This window comes from Canis lupus, chromosome 11 (assembly GCF_003254725.2).
Source record: "Canis lupus dingo isolate Sandy chromosome 11, ASM325472v2, whole genome shotgun sequence".
Taxonomy (NCBI): Eukaryota; Metazoa; Chordata; class Mammalia; order Carnivora; family Canidae; genus Canis; species Canis lupus.
Window position 1 is genome coordinate 16,540,300 of NC_064253.1, and position 16,764 is coordinate 16,557,063.

The following is a 16,764-nucleotide window of genomic DNA, read 5'->3' on the forward strand; positions in this document are numbered from 1 at the left end:
CACTTTCTTGTTTGAACATTATAGTTAGTGTGTAATATATGTAGGACAGTTACTTTCTCTCTCTCTTAGTCTTGGGAAAGCAACTTGAAGCAATGTAGGGAATTTCCCGAGGTCATGTGGCACATCAGTGAAGAATGTTGGCTCAGAGCCCAGATCTTTCATCTCCAGGGATATCTTTATTATGCAGTCACTGCTGCCTGATCCATAACGAAGAGCACTGGGATAGGTTGGCCATTTCCAAACTAGTCACCCATATTGCCAATGCGTGTGTGCTCAGGTAATGCAAGTTACAGTTAGAAATAGATTGGCTACAGGCTGGCTTAACAGATCTGAAACCTAATGTAAGTGTCCATTGCATGTTCTTTGCTTCTTGCTTATTTTCCAAAATCCATTCAGGCTAGTTACTCTTTTGGGGAGTTAGAATTCAAATGCAGCTATGAATGTGCCATTTCCTAATATCAGAGCATCCAACGGTTTTCAAGCCAGGAATGCAGTTCACCTTTGAGCCAGCAGGTATTTTTTTGTTCATTCACCAGGGGAAAAAAAAAATGCCTCTGATGCAATTCTATGTGTCAACAGGATGTAGGTTCAGGGCAAAGAGGTGGTAGTTTAACACTTAACTGTTTGCGTCAAGATGGTACAAGTCCTGGGAAACACTTGTCAGAAAGGACTGTTTAAGTAGTACATACACAGAATCTGTGTTGCTGGGTTAACCAACTGGACATCCTTGTTTTTGTATACTACTCAAATACCTAAAGACCAAGGGTCTTGTTGATCTTTTTGCAATCTGGAGACAGTGGTCAGAGACATCTTTCACATGTGACAGGCATTAAATAATTAAATAATAGACTATTAAATGGGAGCATTAAGAACTTGAGCCCATTTTTTACTCTTGAATTTACCGTTGAATTTTGTGTTAGACAAGAGTTAGAAAGTATTGTTTTAGGGAAAATGTGAAGGCCTCTGAATCTGTCATCCTCTAATGTGCAGGTTTACCCGAGCCTGCTATACTCCTAAATCAGGAACTCATCCCCAGAAACAAATATCTCATCCCCACATACCCTTGGTTCCACTCTTCTCAGATATGAATGCGGATTACCAAGATGTTCTGATCACAGTGCAAAGGAAAATAGATTTTTTAATCCACAGAGTAGGATCAGTGATCCGTGGATACCAAACGCAAATGTAGAGGCTCATGACTCAGACCTGGTCAAAAATTTTATTAGCAGTCATTAGATAACTGCTGAAGTTTTTGGGGTTGGGGGCGGGGAGAAACATGGAGATCTTGTGCTAGAAGTGTTCACTTACCCAGTCTAAAAGGAAGCAGTTTACAGGGTCGTTTTACGTATCATATCTCTAGTAACAGATCAAAAAAGTTTTGAAATGAAGCAAGCAGTGTTCTTGATTTACATATAGTACACATAGAGGCCTATAACAACTACTTCTGTGAGAGATAATTCTACTCGTCCTTTGATACATACCTTTAGCCTCCATTAAGCCATTTTTTAAGGAGGTAGTCACAATTTGAAAAGGGAGCTATAGGAGCTATCCGAATGATCCACAAGCCACAGGCTATTTTTATTTTAAGCCCACAACATTTTTGCAGAAGTCTAGAAAATGGAAGTCTAGAAGACTCCCAAGTTCCTAAGAAACTTTACTAGTTAAATTTAAAAGATGACAGGGATAATTTGGGAAAAGGGGGTGGGGGAAGCGTGGAAAGTTAGGCTCCAAGAAAGATTCGAGAATTGGGAAAGATTGGCCTCTTCATGGCTAAAATTCTTACTTACACCCATACTTCCCTCTGGGAAGCAGTGGATTGTGAGGACGGGAATTAAATTTTCTCTGAATTTTAAAAGTTTTTTTTTTTTTTTTTTATCATAATAAGCAACTCTTAGCTACATGGTACCAGTCTCAGAGGTATACCCTCCATCCTTCAGGTAATCTGCAACTTTCCCATTAGTAACGATAATCCTTTGTTTACTGTTGATGCACCTGTGAGTTCAGTGTTCTGGACAAATTTCACACGTGGGCTCTTTTCAGAAAATTGATAGTAACAAAGCACAGGTGTATTATGTATTGAAACACAAGAACAGTGGTGTGATTCAGAATTGGAGTTAAACCCCTCTGTACTGCCAAATCCCTGTTCTGTGTGAAATTCCTCCCTTGACCTCCACTGCTTCTCAGGATGACCCTCCCCTCTTGATGGTTGCCTTTGTCCTTTACACATGCCCCACTACCTTTCTTCCACACAGTATACATGTCTCCATCTCCCCTGATGCTGGCTGTGAGGTTAAGGAATGACCTCTCTTCCAAATTCCTCACAGTTTTCCTTTTTTATTAGTTAAATGTTTGTCAGTGGCAGGAATAGAACCCAGAGCAGGCAAACAAAAAAGGGAAGTCCAGGAAGAGAGCTGAGTTGAGGGACGCTGTGAAAGCGGAGACTCAGTAGCGTCCTTAGAGCCCTGTCTCTCTACCATCTCTCTGGTTCACCTCTTTAGGCTTGACTCTTCAGGTATACTGTCACCACGCAGAGTGCCCAGTGCCTTCTGTAAAAGAAACAGCCCAATTTTGGCAATGACTGGAGTGGAAATGCAATATGTTGGTAGCAAGAATAACTCCATATATGTCATATGAAGAGACTATACTCTCCCTTGGGTTTGCCCTTAGAGCCTGGGGTTTATGTGGCCCAGGAAATGAGGGAAGGGCTTCAGATGTTCACACTGCCAAGGCTGGCTGCTGCTCCTGATCTGGGCTAACTTGGCTGAGCAGTTGATTCAAAGGTGGACAGTTGAACAGGCCAAACTTAGCATGCTATTACCCTTACTAGGTTCCCAACACTCTACAGCTAAATGCTTAGTATCTCTTCTCTCCTCACTTTGTACCCAACCCAGTAGTCACACAGCCATGCCCAACTCAAAGTGTGTGTTCAGAGGGCACTTGGCAGAGCATTCCTAACCTCCTTGTCCATGGTAACTCCATTTCTGGCACCTGTTTTGTCTTTTCTCCTTAGGGTTGTACCTCTCTGGAACTCCCGCTCACACCACAAAGCAGGATCTCCCCAGCCCTAGAATGAGAACCAGCTCTTCTTTCTCTTCCCTTTCCTTGACAATGAGTCTTCATGGCCCTCAGGAAAATGCAGAAACCTCAGCTAGTAGGCTCTAGGTCACAGAAGTGTCTGCTTTTCCTACACCATCTAGAAATGCAATAAACATTTAGAAATGCAACAGCGGAGTCTTCCCTCACCAAAACAGGCAGAGTATACTTTTTCTAAAATAATTGAAAGCAATCTGGTTAACCTTCTCTATTATATTGCATTAAATTCTCCACAGCTCCACCTTATTATCCTTGAATACCAAGTCCGACAAATCTAAGAAGCATGGTACAGGATTAATTTCTCTTTGGGAAGATACTAGTCCCCAGACTAAAATGGGAGAGAGTCAGTAATCTGAGATGTTTGGGAGGAAAAAAATCAATGGGATTGAGTGACAGGTTATCCTGTGTGTTGAGGGAGAAGATGGAGTCACTCACGGTGCCTTGATGGGTTGAGTATTGTCTTATTCCTAATTCAGGAAAAATGGGGGAGAAAAGAGGACTCCCATTTGCTACCTATTTGCATGTTTTACCTTAGTTAACTCTCACCACACCCCTCTGGAGTGGGAACTATGATTATCCTCATGGTAGAGTTGAGGAGTGAGGCTTAGAGGAGCTGTGATCACAGTGAGCAGTGGAGTCAGGTCAGGAAACTGGGTCAGCCTCTGGAAAGTCTCTGTATTTCCATTTCCTCTCCCAGGGGCGCCTTCCAGTACTTTTATCCTCCTGAACTTCTCTGAAGAAACATGGCCTCCTGTAGTAAACAGAAAATCATATCCCTTTCATGGAGCTATACCGATGACTTTCTTCCAGGTCACTTTTTAAAAGTTCAAGAGCACCTGGCTGGCTCAGTTAGTAGAGCATGCAACCCTTGATCTTGGGGCTGTTGACTTTGAGCCCCAGAGTCCAAGAGATAGCTCTTGTTTCTCAGTTATTCTAGTACAGGTTCATCCAACAGAACATGTCAGCTCTCCGTGCAACCTGAGCTTGGTGCGCAGCTTTCTGCCAAGGAGCTAATTTTGTGCCATGGTTTTACAAATAGAAGAGTTACTTTGACGTTTGGAATTACTTAAGCCTGTTGGAGGTATGAACATGACTTTTCCTTTATCTACACTTCCTTCCTTGCTGTGTGCAAGATAGTGGTATCTTTTGGAAATGAATGAGTATCTCCATAGGTCAATACCTTATGGTGTACTTTTATAGCATTATGAAAAAAAATTCCCTGTGATATAGGTTACTTCTAATGGGAGGGGGGAATTAAAACACAGAGCATTGCATCTCCACATTTGTTTCTTCAGCCATAACAACAGAAAATTAATGGAAGTGAGGAATGCATTCAAATAGTGTGTCTCTTGTAGGAAATAGAAATCCAATCAAGAAATGAGAAAAAATGTAAAAAAAGGAAAGGAATATATGAAATATATAGATTTTGAAATTATACAAGCATGCTCTACTTAATCGCTAAAAAAATTCAAAATTCAAAATTCAATGCATAGGGATTGAAATTTAATGAAGGATTATTAAAATCGACACAGTAAGAAATAGAAAGCTCAAACAGTAACCATGGAAAGAAATGAACATAATTTAAGTACTGTCTCCCAAGAAGGTTCTGGTCCCAATGATTTTATTGGTACCTTATTTCGTTGGTTCCATAGCTAATTGTCACAACTTCCAGATCCCAGTATTTTATGTTTAATTCCTATTTGAATATCTCATCCCCTACACACACCTTTTCCCAAACCTGCTTGGTTTCCTGCTTTACCCATTGTCAGATTCCTTCTATAGCCCTCCTACTTGTTCTCTGAGGCTGTCCCATTGTTATTCGATTTCCCAATTAGATTGAGTAATTTCCTTAATACTTTCATATCTCCAGTCCCTTATCTTAGTTGGGGATAGTGGGTTTCAATACAGGATTTTTAAATGAATGAAGCAATGAAAAAAATCAATTATTTAAAGGGGAAGCCTGCCTGATGATGACAGGGAAGTGGATACACGAAATTAAGGCATGGAGCCTTTTGTGAATGCAGCTTCATGAACTGGTGACATAGATTAGGGCTCTCCAGTTTTAACAACCACACACTAATATGATTTGTCTGCTGTAAAATGTTTCATGTGTGCTTGAGTTCTTGAGGCCAAACTTAAAATCACTACTGTTTCTGTTTGTTAATGTGTTTCCTTCATGCTAATCATTAGGATATCATTATTTGAAGAAAGGGTCATTTATTTTTGTGAAGAAAGAATCATTTAATAAGTAGTTATTGATTCAGTGAATACTTATTTGTGGTTGTCTCCCTAATACTTAGCTAGTGCCTGGCACTTCCTAGGTTGTCAGTAAATATTTATGGGGCAAATGAATAGAATCAACTTGCTTAAAAACAGGGTCTGACTTTCTACTAGGTATGTCGATCACTTGTCCAAAATGTATTAATGGATCACCTCCTTGCTGGTTCTGGTTAAGAAAATGCACACAGAATGGCGGGGCAATGGGCCTAGTCACTGGCAGTATGATGGGGTCCTCTCATACTCCCTTTTGTATCTCCTCTCCTAGACTATTGGACCATTTCTGACTATAAGTGACCTCTAAAGACAAATAATTAATTAAAAAAAATAAAGACAAATAATTAATATTACAAATATTTGAATTACTCCATCCCAAGTACCGTTCCAGGGTCATAAAAAGGAATAGGAGGACATGGCCCCTGTCCTAGAGGAATTCACAGCCATCTGTGGTAGTAAATAAACTAATTGGGAAGCAAGCCAAAATCCAAGAAAAGTGAAGCAGGTTTTTTGTTTTGTTTTTTGTTTTTTGTTTTTTTTTTTTTGGAAATGCTCTAGAAAAACATTTGCTGGAATAAAAGGTCACCACTATTGGCTATTACTGAATTTAAAATTACACATCGATACCTTTTCTGTCTGCCAAGTTTGAGCTGAATGCAAAGAAACCAATGGGTATGGGTGCCTATCATGAAGGACCTCACAGTAATAGTTGGCAAATTTTCCATGTGTCATCTCACTTAATCCCCAAATCTCCAATAAGCTAGTTTCTATTGTTATCCCCCTTTTACATAACAGAACAGGCTTCCAGATCTTAAGCGATGTCCTTGCCAAGGACCCTTACTTCCACCTCAGAGAAAAATTAGGTACAGTGTGACATGAGACCAGGAAGCCTGGAAACCATCACCTGGTGAAGAAAGCACATGCCCAAGAACCCAGCCCTTAAGGGGGTCCTAACACTGAAGCCCAGATGGGCCAGGCCACGTAGTATTTCAGAGGCTGAGCCTCGGAGAGGTGAGCGGAACCTTGAGACTCTTGCTGCGCAGCCTCAGCCTCGGGGGTGATTGGCCTAGACCAGGTGGAAGAGCCTGGGCGCTGGAAGAAAAAGAGAATCTGCAGGGGAGCCAGTGGTCGGCAGCAAGGAGGTGGAGAGTGGTCGAGGGGAGGTGGAGGCTGTGGGGGGGGCTGGGGAGGGATGGGGAGAGCGGGTGGAACCAGAAGTGGGGAGAAGAACTGACTGAGCGGGGGAGGGATCCGGGAGACAGAAGCTGGGGAGGGAGCGGGGAGAGCAGCTGGTGGGCAGAGGAGGGGGGCAGGTGTCCTCTCTGAAGTCGTCTTTCAAAGGCCCCTCCCAGGGCGGAGAAGAAAGAGGGGTGGGGAGGAGGAAGAAGGGGATGGGGGAGGAGGGGGTAGGAGGAGAAGGAAGAGGCGGTGGGGAGAGGGAGGAAGGGGGGTGAGGAGGAGGAAGGGGGTGGGGAGAGGGAGGGAGGGAGGGAGGGGGTGGGGAGAGGGAGGGAGGGAGGGGGCAGGAGGAGGAAGGAAGGGTTGGGAGAGGAGGAGGAGGAAGGAAGTGGGGAGAGGGAGAAGGGGGGAGGGGAAGGAAGGGGGGAGGGGAAGGAAGGGGGGAGGAGGAGGAAGGAGGGGGAGGGGGGGAGAAAGGGGGGTGGGGAGAGAGACAATGGGGAGGAGGAAGAAGAAGGGGTGGGGAGAGGGAGGAAGGGGGTGGGGAGGGGGGGTGCAGGAACCCAGTGCGAGCCCGGAGGAAAGGGAGCCGGGGCTTAGCCAGGTGCCTAAGTGTTTGCTTAAGGGATTAGTCGCCCGCTCCGCCGAGCTCAGGCCCCGGCTGTTACCTAAATGCCCTTTAAACGCTCCTGGTGGTTTTTGTTCTTTGAGGCTGAGGGAGCCTTTCGGCCTCGCAGGTGTCCGCTGTTTTGAGAAAACTCTGCGCCCGGAAGGCCGCGATGGGGACAACTGCTCATTTGTCGCGAAACCTCGGGTCTGCTGCGCGGTCCTTTTCCGGGACGGGTGACTCCGGCCTGGCGACCCTCGCGGTGCGCGGCGGAGAGCGGGGATCCCCGGTGCGGCGCGGCCGGCGCGAGGGGGGCCTGCAGGGCGGGCTCGGGCTCCGCCTCCGCCTCGGCCTCCGCCCTCCGCCTCCTTCCCCGCGGCCTCCGGCGGCCGCTGCACCTGCAGTCCCGGCCTCGCCGTTCCCTTCTGCCTGGTTTGACATTTCTCAAGTTTCACCCTTTGATCTATTTTATCTATCTGTTTTGAAGAGAAGAATGTGACCTGAAGATGTTTCCTACTTTTAAAAACAGACTTTCTTCCTTATTCCGACTCGAGTTGTATCCGGGGGCGCGGGCCGGGGAGATGCGCGGCTGCGGGGCCCGCGGGGGGGCGGGGCGGGGCTCCCCCTCTTGGCTCGGGGCCCGGCCACTTCGGGGACTCGAACAGAGCCTTCTGTTCCCTTTTTCAGGATGCAAGACCCGGTCCTGCCCTCGTGAACTGACCGAGGAGAAGGAGAGTTTCTTCTCCTTTTAGCACATTTTTGCATCCCTAAGGTTAGAAAAAGTGTCCAGCTTTTCTCAGGGTGGCATGGACCCCGGCAGAGGAATTTAGTGACGTCCGATTTCGAGTAACCAAACCCCTACCGGGGAAATAATTTGGGGTAGAATTCTTGCCGGAGGCCCCAGGGCTATTCTTGCCATGAAAATGAGGGAAAGGGAAGGGGTAAGACCTAGAGGAATTGAATACACTAGGTGCCAGGTATTTTACATTATTATTATCGAATCTTAGAATATTCCAGCTTGGCTAGGACTAGTCTCATTTTACAGAAGGCAAGATTGAGGTTCCCAGTGGCCCAGGGTCTAAAACAGATGTAGCCACGGTTCATACGGTGACGTGATGGACTCCAGAGCTTTGCACTAATGAGAACTCCTACAGGAGGTGAGAGTTTGCTACTTAATTCCCTCTCTCTTGAGATGTCAAACTCCAGAGAAAGTTCCTTGTTTCAGGTCCAGGAACCTCTCACATCGGTATGACTCACCTGATTTATGTGACTGTGGTGTGTGTCACTTCTGATCTCTGCATTGACAAATGGTGCTGCATTTTCATATTGAAACTTGAAAACAGTTCTAGGAGATTATTTTCTTAATTTCAGCTTTATTGAGATATAATTGACAACTAAAATTACAAGATATTTAAGGTATATATTGTGATGATTTGAGACACTTTTACAGTGTGAAAAGATTCTTCCAACCAATTAATATATCTATCATCATAATCATCATTACTGATAATACATAAAGTGAGGCTGAGGGAGATTATGACAGCAAATGGATTTTCTTCCCCATCTAGTTCTGTGAAATCTATATTTTTAAAGATTTCATTTCTAATATCTACACCCAATGTGGGACTCAGATTCACAACCCCAAAGATTAAGAGTTGTATGCTCCACTGACTGACCCAGCCAGGCACCCCGATGCGAAATCCATTTTGATCCTCATATCAAGTTGCCTTATATCTGCCTTTATAGACTAGTTTTTAATTTTTTTTTTCAAATGAGCTATGGGGAGGGCTCCTTTCATGGAAAAAAATTTTTTTTTCAAATGAGGGCATCGGGTGATACCCAAGTTCATATTAGGAGCTAGGACTTCAACATACGAATTTGGAGGGAGACACAGACGGTCAGTCCATAACAATCACTTTAGCAAATTCAGACCAAAAACACACTTGTCTCCCAAAAGGCCCAGCAATACCTGCAGCTGGATGTCTACCATTGGCCTATCTGGGACCATGTTGGTTTTGTACCAATCACTTTGACTAGCCAGGCTAGAGGCATGTGATCAACCCCAAAGCCAGGAATGGGTCAGCTCCATCAACATGAGAGAGGAAGAGAAGGAAATTATGAGCTCTCATCAAGGAAAAGGGGCACAGTAAGGGCAAGTGGCAACTAGCCTACAGTGCAAGGCCACAAGACAGGGAAGCTGCATGCCAGGCTTGAGTGAGGCAGAGGTTTCCTGTGGCCAAAGACAAGTCAGCAAACCTCTCTTGGCATGGCAGGCCAGATCACTGGGGAAGACAGAGGGAGACACAGATGTGAAGCCCTTAGCCCTCATTGTCCTAGGGGACTAGAATGGACCCTAGGTACCAATGCTAATGGTGAAGCAACCATGAATCCTCTTTCTATCTCTGTAGAATTGCCTATTTTGGATATTTCCTATGAATGGGATCATATAATATATAATATTTTGTGTCCAAGTTCTTTCCTTAGCATAATATTTTCAGGGTTCATCCATGTTGTATTGCATATCAGTACTTCATTCCTTTCTATGGACAAATAATCTTCCATTGTACAGATAAACCACATTTTGTTAACCCACTAATAAGTTGATTGGCATTTGGATTGTTCCTCCTTTTTTGTCTATTGTCAGTAATGCTGCTATAATCATACATGTACAAGCTTTTGGGTAGACATAGGTTTTCATTACTCTTGAATATATACCTTAGAATAGGACTGCTGAGGCATACACTAACTGTATGTTTAATTGTTTGAGGAACTGCCAGACTATTTTCCAAAGTGACTACACTATCTTACATTCCCACCAGCAGTGTATGAGGGTTCTGATTTTTCCTTTACCATTTGTTATTATCTGACTTTTTTACTCTAGCCATCCTAGTGGGTATGAAGTGATATCTCATTGTGGTTCTGTTTTGCCTTTCTCTAATGAATAATGTTGTCAAGCATCATTTCATGTGCTTATTGGCCTTTTTTTTTTTTTTTTGAGGGTTGAAGCACTTTTAATCACAGAAGAGTAAACAATAGTATAAACCATTAACGGCTCACCCAGTGGCTGTTGTCCCCCTCCAGCCCTCAGTGTACCCTCTGCCACCATCCCCCACTCCCTGCGTACCATTTAGTGAAAAGCAGGGTATCAGCAGCTGTCCCTGTAACTACCAGGTGGCAGGAAGGGAATCTAGCTAGGGGCCAAAAATCTTGGTCATCCATCCATCCATATATCCATCCATCCATCCATCCATCATTGTCTGTTTTTGTACAACTTCATGTGAAATCTTCCAGCTCCAAGGAGGAGCTGTAGGTGTTGGCGTTCTAAGACATTTCCTGCCTGTGATGGTTCACATAATAAACACAATGAATTGACAGGAGATAATGTGGGCCCACTAATACTGAAGAAGAAAGAAGTATAATAGTAATGAATTAGGATTGAATTAAGTTGTGTGCTGTAAAATTCTATAACAATATTTTTTCATTTTTTATGTATAGAAGATCTTTTAAATGGTAGTCTTAATTATTGCTACTGGTTGAGTAATTATTTCTGCCAATTTATTTTCTTCTACACTACTGTTTATATTTGATACTTTGTGTATTCAAACGGTCATTTATATAGAAATTAAATTGTACAACCCTTTCATTCTTACTTCAAAGACAATGTCTTGGTTTTCATTAACTGAGAAAAATCTGTTTTTGGCAATGGGTCCAAAGCTCTTCCTTTGAATATCAATATTTTCTATGGAATCTACACTTAAATTTTTTCTCCCTACGTTAAACATATTATTTTTCAGTCTTCTTCTGTTCTGATCATTTGAAGTGACTTTTCCTCTTTGGCCTTCCACTCTCTGTTCTTTTCAGATCAGTAAGAAAAATATTGCTGTCAAGAATTACTTGAGTTTTCAAAGAGATAAATGCTTTGCTTTATAAACATTATGTCTAATTAAAATGTGAATATCCCAATTTCAGAAAAGACATGAACTGGATATAGAAAGTTCCAAAAAGGAATAGTTATTTACATTATAAAAAAATGTGTTTACTTTACAAAGGCTTGTGTCTCTTTAGGTGTGTGTTTTGTATATATATCATGAACTCTTTGACTCAGTGACAGAGTGGGATGGAATGGCAGGAATACTTATACTAAATTCATGAGCTGCTGCAATTTGAAGGTTAATTAGAAATAAAGTGTATCTGAACTCCTATTAAAATGATAAATGGTTCAGTGATTCAAAATCGTATACATTTTTCTCTTTATAACAGTATAATCCAATAAAACGTAAAATAAAGAAAGTTTGCTAAATAAACTTATTGGAGAATCTTTTTAAAAAAGTGTTTTTCTTAGAAAAACATCGCTTCAGAACTTCTGCCCATTTTTAATTGGGATATTTGTCTTTTTATTATTGAGTTACAAGAGGGTTTATGTATGCTAGTTACTGTCCCTTATCACATACATGATTTATAACTACTTTCCCCCATTCCATGAGATGTCTTTTCACTTTTTTGGTAGTGTCATTTGATTTAAAAAGTTTTTAATTTTAATGAGGCACAAATTACCTTTTTCTTTTCATTTTGTTGCTTGTGCTTTTTTTTTAAAAAAAATTTTTTTTATTTATTTGTTTAGAGAGAACAAGAACACATGAGCAGGGGGAGGGACAAAGGGAAAAAGCGTCTCAAGTAGACTCCATGCTGAGCATGGAACCTACATGTAGAGCCCAGTGCAGGGAGCAATCTCACAATCTTGAGATCATGACTTGAGCCAAAATCAGGGGTTGGACACAGGGCACCTGGGTGGCTCAGTAGTTGAGCATCTGCCTTTGGCTCAGGTCGTGATCCTGGGGGTTGGAGGATGGAGTCCCATATCAGGTGCCCTGCAGGGAGCCTGCCTCTCCCTCTGCCTATGTCTCTGCCTCTCTCTGTGTCTTTCATGAATAAATAAATAAAATCTTTTAAAAAACAAGAAGAGTTGAATACAACAACTGAGCCACCCAGGCACCCCATTTGTTGCTTGTGCTTGTCAAATTGAAGAATGCAACTCTTGAACTCAGGGTCATGAGTTCAACCCCCACATTAGACATGGAACCTACTTAAAAGAAAATATGTTGCCAAATCTGAAGTCAGATTTACCACTGTAATTTCCTCTAATAGCTTTATAGTTTTAGCTTTGATATTTGATCCATCTGAGTTAACTTTTGTATATGTTGTAAGCTAAGAGTTCAGTTTTATTCTGTTGCATGTGACTATCCAGTTGTCCCAGCTCTATCCTTTCCCCCATTGAATAGCCTTGACAGCCTTGTTGAAAAGCAGTTTACCATAAACATATGTATTTATTTGTGAACTCTCAATTTTATTCCATTAATCTGTCTTTGTTCCAGTACCATGGTATCTTGATTTACTGTTGATTTGTAGTAATTTTTGAAACTGGGAAGTGTGATTCCTCTTATTTTTGAATTATTTTTCAAGATTGTTTTAGTTTTTTGGGGTCACTTGCAATCCATATAAATTTTGGAATCAGTCATCATTTCCCATAAAGACATCAGTTAGGATTCTAGTTTGCAGAGTATAAGTTTTGCATTTCTTTTGTTAAATTTATTTCTAAGTATTTGGGCACCAGCATGGCTCAATCGATTGAATGTCCAACTCTTGATTCTGGCTCAGGTCATGATCTCAGGGTCATGAGATAGAGCCCATGTCAGAGCTCTGCACTCATTGACAAATCTGCTTGAGATTCTCTCTTTCCTTCTCCCTTTGTCCCTCCCCCAACTCATTTACACACGTGTACATGCTCTCTCTCTCTCTCTCTCTCAAATAATGTCTTTACAAAAAAAAACATTTCCTAAATATTTTTATTCTTACTGATGCTATTGTGAATGGAATTATTTCCTTAATTTTATTTTCAAATAGTTCATTACAACTATATGGGAATACAATTGATTTTTGGATATTGAGCCAGTATATTTTTATTAATCTTAAAACAGCTGGAGTTGTATTCTTGGCACTTGTAACTGAAAGAATGCTAACCAGTCTTTTTCTCTACACTGTGCTATACCTGGCTTCCCTGAAGATTGGGATTTAAAAATATATTTAATGGTGTATACAAAGAGCTTTCATGTGATCTTATTTGATCCCCACTCATCTTGGGGGTGTGTGCAAGGTGGGTGTTTTTATCTACATTTTCAGGTGCAGGAAACTGAAGCTATATTGGCTAACTGGTTAACGTGGGCCTAATCTCAGTAAATTGCATATCTGGGACAAGAACCTAGTCTTCTGACCGCCAGTCATGAAGTGTTGTCCTGAGAAGCTCAGCAGGCTTGACAGAGGTACTGTCCTGATATGTCTGCTGGAAAGCAAGAACAGCGCATGGAAACATTATCCCAAATAATGACATAGAAGGAGGACCTCAGAGAATTGGTCCTGACTGAGCTGAAACTCAAGAGATGAAATTCTAGTACCAATCCTAAGTAAATATGATAACTTACCAACTGAAGAACCTTTTTTTTTTAAAAAAAAAAAAAAGTCTTAATTTTAAAATGTATGGAAAATGAAACTGCCCCCCCACCCAAGATAGTTTGGAAAATTTATGGCAAATAATTTACACTATCTTAGGAACTATACAAACTCTTTACATTGCAGGGCCAATAGCTATGGAGGCCAATTTGGCATTGCATTTTTGTAATAAACATAATGAAAGTTGAAGTAAAGGAAATTCAGAAGAGTATGTGCTGTACTTGGCATCTATCTAAACATTGGAGTTAAGGCCAGTGAGGGCGGTCCATTACTTGGCTTGAATGTTGAAAAATTTCTTTATAATTGCTCTCTGCTGTAGGTCATAATTTTTTTTTATTTAAAAGCTGTTTCAACTATGTTTTCATACTTCAGTAAGACTATGACAAATATATTGCATGCATTAGTAGTGTCTGTTAACTTGAAGAATGGTTATAAAATTCTCCATCTTACTCTTGAGTCAAATTTGAATGGTGAGCTCCACTTAAATGAAAAATGTATTTTATCTTAATTCTTATTCATATGTGCATGGCAGATAGAGATGGAGAATGAGTAAGTGGAGATAATAGTACCTCTGTTTTGGTTGTCACATCTCTTGTTAAGGGCTTGCTTGGTTCACAGCTGGAATACAAGTCTCCCTGTGTCTTGCCCAAAGGAGATGGAGGGTTGTAGGCTATTTCATAATAATTTGTAGTAGGGAGAGGTTAGAGAATTCCTTAGAGTTCTCCCCTATTACAACTTGCATTTTCTAATGAGTCCATGTCTGTTTGAGAATTAGAAATCCTATTATTGTTGTACATGAGGATTATAAAGAAGCTTTTTGTATTATTTAGCAATATGTACATGAGTATATTCATCTCTATAAACTATCTGTGATGATGGCAGAGAAAGCATAGATAAAACATTAAACCCAAGTTGAAGGCCAAGCTGGCACTAAGAGGAACCATCACTAAGCAAGGAAATCCAGGGTTCAGGGCAGAAGCCTGAGGTAGAAGAGATAAGCCGTGCTCAATCCACAAGCTGGCAGATAGAGTGTTTCTGTGTTACCATCACTGTCAGGTCACAGGGACACCCTACTGAATGGGTAAAAAGCTTCCAGGAAGGCCCCCAAACTGGGAGTTCTGTGGAAGGGCAGCCCTAGTACTGAGCATGGGTCTGAAGGTCAGGAAAACCTTGGACCCCCCATTACCACCAAGGAGGAATTCCCTCCCTCACTGGTGTTGGGGAGGCAGCCAGCTTCCTGAGAGCAGATAGGTGGCCTTCTCTCTTTCTTTTTCTAACTTCTTTCTGTCCTTTGTGGCTGGAAAAGGAACCAGAAAAGAAAAGAGAGAGAGAGAGAGAGAGAAAGAAAGAGAAAGAAAGACACTTCTGTCTTTTATTTAAGTAATTCTTCTCTTTCTTCTGCCACATATGAGAGAGTATAAGCTCTTTATCTCCCCATTGCCTTAGGACAGTTCTTTGTACAAGACTGATTCTCTATGGATTTTGTTAAAATGAATTAAATCTGCAATCAATGTTACCCACTGGGCTTGTCTTGACTTTAGGTCAACAACAGTGACAACGTAGGGTGCCTTTCCATGTAAAGCATCCACCTCTCTTTGATCTTGAAGAAGTTATTCTTGCCTCCTCTCACCAAGTCCCCGAGTATGGATTAAAAGTGCATTTGGCATTGAAAAATATTCAAGTCCAACTGAAGTAGCCATTTCCTTGAGAGGTCACAAAAAGCTGAGCCAATATACAGATCCCTCAAAATTTTTTAAATGCCAGTTTACAAGAAAGCAAATGCAAGTAATTATCTGGGGGGAGAAAAGTCTCTCTACTGCAAACTTAAAAAAGTACAAATTAAAGCAAATTTGAAGTACCATTTATATCCACTAAATTAGGAAACATCTTCAAATGATAATCACATATGCTAATGTGTTCGTAGTGAATCTGATTTATTTTTATAGCTGTTCTGGGAAGCAATGATAATGTTAGTATCTACCAGTAGGATCTTGGTGAGCACATCACCACAATGTAAATTGTGGCCCTGCACATAAAAGTGTTTATCTCATAATCTTTGCTCATGGAGTTTTGTTTTTTGTTTTATTGTTGTTGATTTTTGTTTTTTTTTGGTTTTTCTTCCTGAAGGACATAATGCAAAAGAAGTTAAAAACTGTATGTGAAAATGAGGACTTCTAGGGCTGGTAATATTACAGACTTGGTTCCCTGAAAACCTCCTCCTCACTACCAACATCTTGAAATGATAAGTGAAATGTAATAAATATAATAAATAATTAAAATAAATGAATCAGAGTTACATGTGTCAAACTGACTTTCAACAATATGATTTAAATTAAATTACATGATACAAGCACACAAAAAAGTTGTATACACAGTGTGATGACATTTAGGAAAAGTTTTAAATGCTAAATAATATTACATACTGCCTTTTTATACATACATCTATAGAAGCATAAAGTCAGTCCAGGAAGAACACCAAATTCACACTATGGGTTACTTCCTGGAGGAGGCTTGCAATATTTTATTTAAAATATTAAATAATTTTAATATTTCTTTCTGGGGATCCCTGGGTAGCTCAGCGGTTTAGTGCCTGCCTTCAGCTCAGGGCGTGATCCTGGAGACCCAGGATTGAGTCCCATGTCGGGCTCCCTGCATGGAGCCTGCTTCTCCCTCTGCCTGTGTCTCTGCCTCTCTCTCTCTGTCTTTCATGAATAAATAAACAAAATTTTTTTAAAAAAGGGCTTTCTACCATATCTTTAAACTTTTTATTGTTGTGCTGTTTTTAAATTTTTAAAAAATTTTATTTATTCATGAGAGACACAGAGAGAGGCAGAGACACAGGCAGAGGGAGAAGCAGACTCTCTGTGGGGAGCTTGATGTTGGACTCGATCCCAGGACCCCAGGATCATGACCTGAGCCAAAGGCAGACATTCAACCACTGAGCTACCCAGGTGCCCCTAAATTTTCTTAAAAACAAAAGATCTGGAGCAATATGGCAAAAAAAGAAAAAGTTAAGATTTGACAAAAGAAGGGATATGCTAGAAATATAACAAAAAAGATATTCACTCTAGTGACTTAACAATTAGAAACATCCTAAGTGTTCAACA

General features: G+C 41.2%; 1 long non-coding RNA gene across 2 annotated transcripts in view; it reads right to left on the reverse strand.

Annotated features, from left to right (window-relative positions):
- Positions 1-6,561, reverse strand: part of LOC112650546 (uncharacterized) — a 101,463-nt gene extending 94,902 nt beyond the window's left edge. Inside the window, exon 1 of one of the 2 annotated variants that reach the window (XR_007413947.1) lies at positions 3,624-6,561. This is a non-coding gene — a long non-coding RNA (uncharacterized LOC112650546). The remainder of the gene's footprint in view (positions 1-3,623) is intronic. The other variant, XR_007413946.1, reaches the window with a different exon arrangement.
- Positions 6,562-16,764: the final 10,203 nt, after the last annotated feature.